Raw genomic sequence first — 9720 nt, forward strand, 5'->3', positions numbered from 1 at the left:
CAGAAATCCTCCATTGCACAAGAAAAACTCAGCAATGGAGGAGACTGGTAAATATTGTGATGTTCCGTGCTGCAGTCATGGCTGGCTTCACTGTGCAGCGAGGGGTGTGGTGTTTTCCGCAAAGTACTGAGTGGTGGGAACATGTAGTTCTTAGGAACTTTGACGATGACAGGTGGCATGCCAATTTTAGAATGCGCTAGGGTATATTGCCGTTATGAACCCTTCCGGCATTTCCTTCAGCAATTTGTGACGTCATCGTTGTGTGTCACATTAAGAGTGACGCAAAAGACCATTTGAAATCCAATTTGAGCAGCCAGAGCATCCTGACTGATACGCATCTGAAAAAAATCTGATTTAAATCGCATTTGAAACCACCTCCCGATGTGGGTTGAATCAGATTCGGAAAAATCTGATTTCATGTGTTTTTTTGCTGTTCAGACTATAAAAAACTCATCTGGATACAATCTGGATATACCAAAAATGTGGCAGTCTGAACAAGGCCTTAGAGGTTCAAGGTTATTATGCACCCTAATATAACTTTTTATTTAAATAAACCAAAATCTAATTTGCACGTCAGTAGAAATGTATTATGCAGGTGCAATTTCAGAGTGCAGACTGTTCATGTGTGCAGAATAATTTCTGGTAGAAATATCTGAGGTCTTACTTCGATCAGCAACAGCTGTCTGCATCTCAATACATTGCTTCTGTTGCTCAGCTAGCTTCTGGTAGATGCAGTTCTCTATGCTAAGGAGCAAAGGATCTGGGAATGATTTGTGCTTGAGGCCCATTACATTGATAGGTTGAATTCCTTTTGGGAATGGCTTCACAGGGACAAGTGCCGAGGAACATGATTCCCTGCAGGGACTGTAAATCCTGTGTCAAACTCTTCTAAATGAAAGTGGGTTTGTCCAGAGGAAGTTGCTCTGAATACTGTCTTCAGAATAGAGGTGCTCATTCCTGTTGTCTGGTGGTGCAACAGGATTGTGGCTGGAAGACTTATGGTCATACTGTGTCACCACCTTGATCAGTGCATTTTCATTCTCAATCATCTTCATCTGAATGTGCGGTGGATTCTGGGAAGAAATAATCATATTCCTCTTGGAACTCAAAATGGAGACCATTTTATCCATCTTACCACCTGTCTCTTCTACAAGTGGGCATAAAAAGCTTTCAGGAACAGGATCATGGTTGGAAGAATTGTGGTCATACCATGTCACTTCCTTGATCAGTGCATTGACATTCTTATCATCTTCATCTGAATGGAGAGGGGAATCTGCGAAGAAATAATCATATGCATCTGGGAACTCAAGGTTTCTTTTAGCTGATTAGGAGCTGGTAAATATGGGGACCATTTTATCCTTGTCACCACTTAACTCTATAAGTAGATAGAAGCTTTCAGCCCCAAACTCTGAGAAGAAATGGTCATACATCTCAGGCACAGAATTATCTGTTCCATCAAGATATGAGGCAGCCATAGTGTCTGCATGAGATTAACAATTTTCAGGTGCATATGCTCCAAAGAAATACTGGATTATTTCATAAAAAGTGACACCATTGCTTTCCATTTCCTCATCATCAGACAGGCTATTTGGGAGTGAGGTGTCCACATGGTAAAAGGGATCCATTAATTTATCTTACACCCTTCCAGCTGTCCTGGAATTTACTTGCTCGTACCTGACAACACATGGGACAAGAACAGCTCAACCCGGAGATTGTAAAACCTCGCAAAGTTGTTGGGTATTACCCAGTCCGCTGCTCTGCAGATGTCTGCCAAAGAGGCGCCATTGGTCAGGGCCCAGGAGGCCGCTACACTCGTATTAGAGTGTGCTAGTAGCCCAAAGGGGGGGGCGGCACGTCCTTGGTGTGATATGCCAAAGCAATGCCCTCAAAGACCCAGTAGGTGATCCTCTGTTTGGAGACAGGGCTCCCTTTCCGCTGTCCACAAAACCAGACAATGAGCTGCTCAGAGCATCTAAAGCTCTGCGTGGGTTCCAAATAGATGCATGCAGGTTCACCTTCATCTGATCCATAAACGGGGTCATGGGATCCTTGGGCACATAGCCCAGTCAGGGTCTCAGGACCACCTGGACCAAACATCAGGCACATTTCACTGACAGAGAATGACTGGAGGTCCCCTACCCTCTTGATGGAAGTGAGCGCAGTCAGGAGGGCAGTCTTCAAAGAGAGTTGGCTCAAATGGAGCTCCCTGTAGGCCCTGAAGGGCCACGGAGAGGTCCCACGTGGGTATGACATGCGATTTGGGAGGATTCAGCCTCCTTGCGCCTCTAAGGAACCTTTTGATGAAGTTGTGCTTCCCTAAATAATTACCATCTACTGCATAGTGGTGTGCCAATATAGCAGCTACATACAGCGACAACCACCCATTCAGCCTCTACTGCAGGAAGGAAAGCACTGATCCGACTGCGCACCTCTGGAGGTCTTCACATTGGGAAGAACACCATTTAGCAAACAGATGCCACTTCAAGGAATACAGGTGTCACATAGAGGGAGCCCTGGCCTGAGTGATCGTGTCTACCACTGCGGGTGGTAGGCCACTTAGGTCTTCCGCGTCCCATCGAAGGGCCAGATGTGGAGATCTCAGAGGTCTGGTCATGGGTGCCAGATGGTGCTTATCCCAAAACTTGACCGGGGCACACGAGCGCGATAGGGAATGGGAGGTCTGTGGGGGGTTTCCCGATGGAGAAGCTTCCATTGATGTCCCCAAATTGCCCCCAGTGCTAACCGCCACAGCCTCATACCCATAGGCTGAAGGACCGAGGCGGGGAGCCGCTAGGTTGGCTTTCCCTCAGACAAAAGAAAGCCGCGACCGTAATTTTGCCATGGTAATATTCTTGCAATTAGGACATGAACCATCCATGAAAGATGTCTCTGCATTGGCAGGCCCAAACACGTGAGACAGTGATTGTGGCCATCAGAAGTGGAGAGATAGAGACCACAACCAGGAATTATACACAGACGTAAAGGCATCTTGAAAAATACGTTCCGTCAGTGCCACTCTTTTAGTAGGAAATATACTCTTTTAGCTGCTGAAGCGCCCAGGGGCGTTCTCTGCACAACGGCGGTGCAAGAGGAGGAGAAACCGCTGTAATGCGCCGTAAATCCAACAGCTTCACTGACTTCAGAGGTGAATGGACCCGCAGAGGAATTCAGCTCGCTGGACAAAACTGCTCAGCTCAGAAATAAAAAGTGGTTGCAAGCCAGCTCCTTTTTTACCCGTATATCCAGGGGAGTGGCATGCATATTCCACTCACCAATTCCCATTGGCCTTTTCTCAAAGATCAGAGGTGCTTGAGGCTCCCAAGGGCGACACCTAGTGTCACTACATTGACACAACGTTGAGTGAGTGACCGATAGGGAACTTCATTTACACTTGTAAAGCAGTTCAATGGAAAGGAGGCGAGAACCGGCTTGTCAATATAAACAATATTTTAATGATTAACTTAAACAAAAGACAAACACACACACGACGGACATGTCCGTAAACGATCTCTCTCTCCTCGCACCACCATCTGCAATCAGCCTTTATCCCCTCTCGGAGGCTTAGCCTGATAAGGGACAGGGTGTTTATAATCACGACCCAGCCCCACCCTCCGCCCTGTAACAAAACTTATGTCTCTCTTACCATCAGTTGTATTCCATAGTTTTATGGGTGTGGCATGTTGATTAAAATTAATCACAATTTAGTACAACTCTTTTTCACTCCATTGTTGACAAACAGGCTTGGTAAACCTGGTTAAAAATCAAACAGAAGAGACCACTTAATTTCTTCACATTTATGTTTAGTGTTTCTTCTGTGGTGTGCACACTACTACTAAACTAATACTAAAACAACACAAAGCAGAGGCATGTTCAGTACCTTTTCAGTGGTGTGGAGTGCAGAAGTCCCTGGGCAGTTAGCCTTTGCACCACTTTAGTAGTGTCAGGCATAGCGAGTGCCCTTTACAGTGTCCATCTCAGTTAGAGTGGTACACCACAGGCCCTATAATTAGTTATAAATGGAATAGTGTCATATGCTCTCTGGAACTAACTTATACCACAAAACAGATATTTTGAATTTAAACGCCAATGTCTTGGTTGGCAAATCACTTACAAATTCCACACGATATATTACACATCAGTATTGTTTTCAGCATTGGAAGAAAGGAACAGCGCAAGAATCCAGAAGAATTTTTGTCTATCCAAGCTTTGCTTCAGATTTAGTAATTCCAAAAAAGAGACAGAGCATTCATTGGAAATGTGAAAGCTTAGTGGTTAATGTACATGTATGTGCATATATCTTTATTCTGTATGTGTTGTTTGAGTATAATAAAGCCTCTCATTTTAAGCTTCCAAAGACATCATGTTTGTTAGCTATGTTTCTGGCACAAAATATGTGAGGAAGCCACTGCAGTCAAAAACATTCAACCAGCTGACATAGAGGAGAACTCTGAAACTGTAGGTCATATGATGCTGTCTGCCTGTTGCCAGCTTTCTAGGGTGATATCATGAGTGCATGTTGGGACTTCTTTACCACTGCTTGGAGGCAAGTCATGATGAATACCACTCAAGGCAACACTGTCACAAAGCACATTCACATTTTGATCATTTGACACAGCCATGTTGCTCTGACATGTCTCCTCACCACAGAGGTAAAAAACCATCTGTGCTGCTCTAAGCCATTAGGCAAATTAAACATGGGCCATCTGTACTGAAAAAGACTTTGTTTGTAACCAATTAAAGTGATTCTCATGAAAATGCACTGGCCATCTATAACTTCAAATCAATAGAAAAAAGTAAAAATCTTTTACATTTGGAGTAAAATAAGAGACATTGACATGACAGGTTTTCTGAGAATCATACCATTGCAATGTATTCATTAAGAACTATCATCAGTATATTCTACAGTTTAACCACAATTTCTAAATAAGCACATGATCTTAGAGATTTGCTCACACTGGCTCCCGTCCAGCCCAAGGCTATATGACAAATGGGGTCTGAGGTCATGTTTAGAGACATCAAGATCGTAAATGTAGACAGAGGATGAACTAATCTGCCTAATTTCCGAAGCGCTATTAAGTCATTATAATATTAAGATAATGGTTCTCTCATAAACCCATTATCTGCACAGATCTAAGCAGTGGCTGCAAACACTCATACCTTCTGCCCTTCGTATCATCACCAGAGTCCAGACAAAACTCCACGGGAATCAGAGGACAAATTGTAGCAAATAAAAACTGTGTTGTTTCATCATTGTCTTGCATATAATGTTGCAGAAATTAAATGTGAGAACCAAAGGCTATGCTGTGAATAACTTGTCAGTAGCGCTTTCACTTTTTTTTTTCACTTGAGTTACTTTTCTTTCACAGATGGAATGTTTTGAAGTCTTTTTGAAGTGAGAAGTTTGCTTTACATTCAAGCCAACAAAAAACACTTTCTATTCACTCTTTTAATTATTCATGACCTTTTTACATTTGATCCTGCCTTCTGTGAGAAAACATCTCCCCTCCAATTAACCAACCACAGACTGGGCACAGTGCCCAGTGAGGTCTTACAGTATCAATTCATCAGAGCTTTACCAAGAGGGGGGGGGGGGGCCTTGTCTTGTGAGTTTACCGCACCTGGGGCGGCGGGTTGTCTGAACGTGGGTGGGATTCTGTTTTCATCAACAGGATTAAGCCCAATAAATTAGTTTCTGAGATTAAGATTGGGATCTGTTTGGACTACTTAGCAGTGGCTAATACACCCGTGTTTTTCTTTAATTGGACGGCAGTTTCAGATGCAACAATTTATCGCCTGACTCTTCAATCCCTTGTAAATAGAAACACCCAGGTCAAGTGACAATTTTCACATAAAACATGGCATGGAGTCTTCTTTTAAGTTAATCAGGTGCCAAAAGGAGTTACAGTATTTCTTGGTAAATTCAATTGATCATTAAAATGATGCTTGTCTTGTTATTAGTGATTGTTCAGTTTAAAACAATTGTACATTATTACTACAAATGCCAAAATATCTTGTAAATGTATGTTAAGTAGCCTATCTTTAGACACTTGTGATCGGGTTTGTCAGAATAACATATTTACCTTGTTTCTCATGATCAATAGCCTGCTAATGTTAAATAAATAATAAAGAAATTCCAGGTTCAATACAAATTAAGCTCAATCGACAGCATTTGTGGCATAATGTTGTTTACCACAAAAATTACTTTGGACTCGTCCATCCTGTTCTTAAAAAAAACAAAAATTTAAAACAGTGAGGCACTTACAATGGAAGTACAATAAGTGGGGCCAATGTGTAAATGTTAAAACACTCATTGTTTCAAAAGTATAGTCACAAGTCGTAAACAACAGGCCTATACGTGTTAACATGATTTTTGTGTGATAAAATTGGTTGCTAACCTTATCTGTGTAAAGTTATATCCGATTTTTTTATTTAATTACCAAGATGACGACATAATGTAACTTAAAATGTAATGTAACTTAAATAATGTAAACCGTAAATAAAAAACCTAAAGCAACTATTTAAACAACTTCACAGCTAAATAATACACACGTTTTATCAGAAAATTAATTAAGTGCTTTAAAAAAATTATAAGCTTCATATTTCTGCCTTAAAACACTCCAAACATTAGTACCAATCACGTCGAGGGTATTATAGGGGGCGCGGAAGACTGGCCTGTTCTCAAATCATTTTGACACATTCAGCAAAATTGGTGGCAAGACCAAATGTGAGAAACTTCGTCACCTCTGCATTTTCTCCTGCCTTGTTTAAACGTTCGACTGCGCTTATGTAAACTGCGCTTATGTAAACAAAATCGTCTCGCACAAGCCAGTTTCAAATGGGAGAAACGATTAATTAACACTGATATTTCGGTCGTTCGCTCAAACAACACTATTGAATGGCTTCAGAATTTTTTTTAAATAAGGCACAAGAGTTAAGGACGACTTGTATGGCGCTTTTGGATCTTGGAAAGCCAATCACCATCCTCTCATCTTTCAATCTTGTCACCGAAATGTTGTACTTTTCTCAGCGCTGGCAAGGATGGGCCAATCACAGTCGTTTTTATTATTAATGGACGTTTAGGCCTACTGGAGTTTAAAAATGCCCTTTTAGATACTGCTGATGCGGATTAACATTCACAGGTTTGAATCCTCGCAATTATCAGATTTTATAAAAAATAAATAAATAACTATCCAGTGTAAAATGTCTACATTGGGAGAAAAACGTTCTGCTATTTAAATGCACATGAATGGAGGATTTGGTTTGCAATGTATTCATGCCCAGGGTTTGCTCCTTAAGCAGTATCACTTTTTATTTAGTTAGTTTTCCTTCTATTTTTGTATGGTTTGAAAGTGTATAAGTAAAATTAAAATGTTTTAAATATGTATGTAATACAGAAATTATACACATGGATTGCTGGTGAGGAAGTGGGCTAAAGCATGAAAGTGGTGAGCAGAAGGTTGCCGGTTAAATCCCCACAGCCACTACTTTTGTGTCCTTGAGCAACTCCAGGATAAGTGTACTGTAAGTCGCTTAGGATAAAACCGTCTTCCAAATGCATAAATGTAAATAAACAAAATAAGAGAACATACGAACGTTTTTGTTGCTTCAAAGGGTGGCGTGACCAAATCATTTTGAGAACCACTTCGTTAGCACAAATATCGACCTATCCTGTCAACATAGGTGACGTATTGAGAGAATGTACTCCACTTTGTTCATTTGTTATCTTTACCTGTGAGCCGGAGGCACAAGACAACGATTTACTGACCGCAGACAATGAGGGAATTTGACAGCACGGTGCTCGGAGCTCATCCCTGCACGCGGGAGCAGATGACGAACAATCGCACATTGTCTCTTGAAAGCACCTGAGCGCAGTGTGATAGCGGTCACAAGACACTCTGAATACTACCTGATCCGTGCTTTACTCAATCCCATTATTTGCAAAAGATTGAATGCCCTTTAGGGAAGGTAGGAACTGCTCATTTCAGCTTCTCGGAGGGTTTCAGTTAGGCTTAGGCCTACTTGTTGATTGACGGGATTTGCAGCACATGAGTGTCAGGTTCCGACGCCTTAAAAAAAAATAAAAAATAATAATAATAATGTGTATCTACGAGTTCAAAATAAAATAAACCTAATTATTAATTTATTAATGTTATTACACTATTTTCCTTTATTTTTCTTGTTATTACAGAAAATGAGACTGTATGTCACAAGACATACACTAACATTTTTTTTTACAGATTTTTTTAAATGTATTTATTTATTATTGTAACATCTTTATTTAAATGGAAAATTTTAAATAGTTTAAATTGATGTTTGAGTCATTGCTGTTGGGCGGCATGTACTGCAGTTGACCACAAGGTGGAAGCCAAGATTAATCTGAGAGCAACAGCTCTGGAGAGTTTCAAATTAAAGCCTAGAATTATGGGCAAAGTTCAAATAAAATATAACAGATTAGATGTTAAACTGTTAATGATCATCAGTGTACTGTACAACAGTTTGTCAAGAACACTAACTAGAGAATTTATAAGAACATTTGATTGATTAATATTTATAACTAACAATAGGCCTAAATACAATAAATAAATAAAATAATGCAAAATAAATACAGTAAATACATCCATTTTGCTATGTACATCCATAAAATATACAATGTATAAAATAAATGAAAACGATACTTATAATAGGATACATCGGGGCTAAAGGCTCACCTTAAGGAAATTTCGCTTTTTTTCCTGATGACAATGTGTATCAAGATGTGAGAAATAAATTGATCTTTATTGACTATTGATGGAGTAAAATAATTAGTTTGAAGAAATAACAATAGAAGGTTGTTTTTAATAAAATATATATTTTTTAGAAAGGTGGCGAGGGGGCCTTTTACCCCACACCTGGGGTAAAAGGCTCCCAGCGGGTTTATTGTGATATCGTGTAGATACAGGGACAATAGTTATAGGGCACAATTAGTCAACTAATGCAAATACTTTTTAGACAGCAAGATGCTTTTTTTTTTTTAAACAAATTAAGATTGTACTTATGCAAAATAACGACTTAAGGAAAGGGTGCATAATTTCTTGTTTATTTCAATACATTTGACATTTCATTAAATCTCAAGTATTCTATAGACAAATGAATCTCCATTGTGATTGGATGAGTCAATGTGAGCCCACTTTGAAAATTTTTCATAACAAACCTATTCCTTCCACTTACTTTTTGTGTTTATTAGGGGCCTTTAGCTTTGGCAACAGGGGGGATTTTTACAGCAAATTCAATCCTTTCACATACTGGACAATAATTTAAAATTGACCGATAAAATCATGTTTGACAAAATTGAAAATTATAAATTAGCTACTATTTTTTTCTCAAAATAAATGTGATAATTTTAAGGATATTCATTAGCTAAATACATTTACAACATTTAAAATCTATTAAATATTTGATGAAACGATCTTAAAATCAAACTTTTTTTCATTGCACACAATGATCTCATGAAACCGTAAAATATTGCAGTTCATTGTGTCAAACAGGTGTTTAGGAAAGTACAGTGGAAGTTTTTGATGCTATTTAGTGTATTTGGAGAAAATAACATCAAAGGAGCCTTTTACCCCACGGAGCATTTAGCCCCGTTGTACCCTGCTTATGAGAATAGCTTCTTGTTACACTAAGACTGTATACAGGTTCTGTATTTAAAGATAAATTACAGAGCACAAGAGATTGCAATTT

Source organism: Xyrauchen texanus, chromosome 35, assembly GCF_025860055.1.
Source record: "Xyrauchen texanus isolate HMW12.3.18 chromosome 35, RBS_HiC_50CHRs, whole genome shotgun sequence".
NCBI classification, from domain to species: domain Eukaryota; kingdom Metazoa; phylum Chordata; class Actinopteri; order Cypriniformes; family Catostomidae; genus Xyrauchen; species Xyrauchen texanus.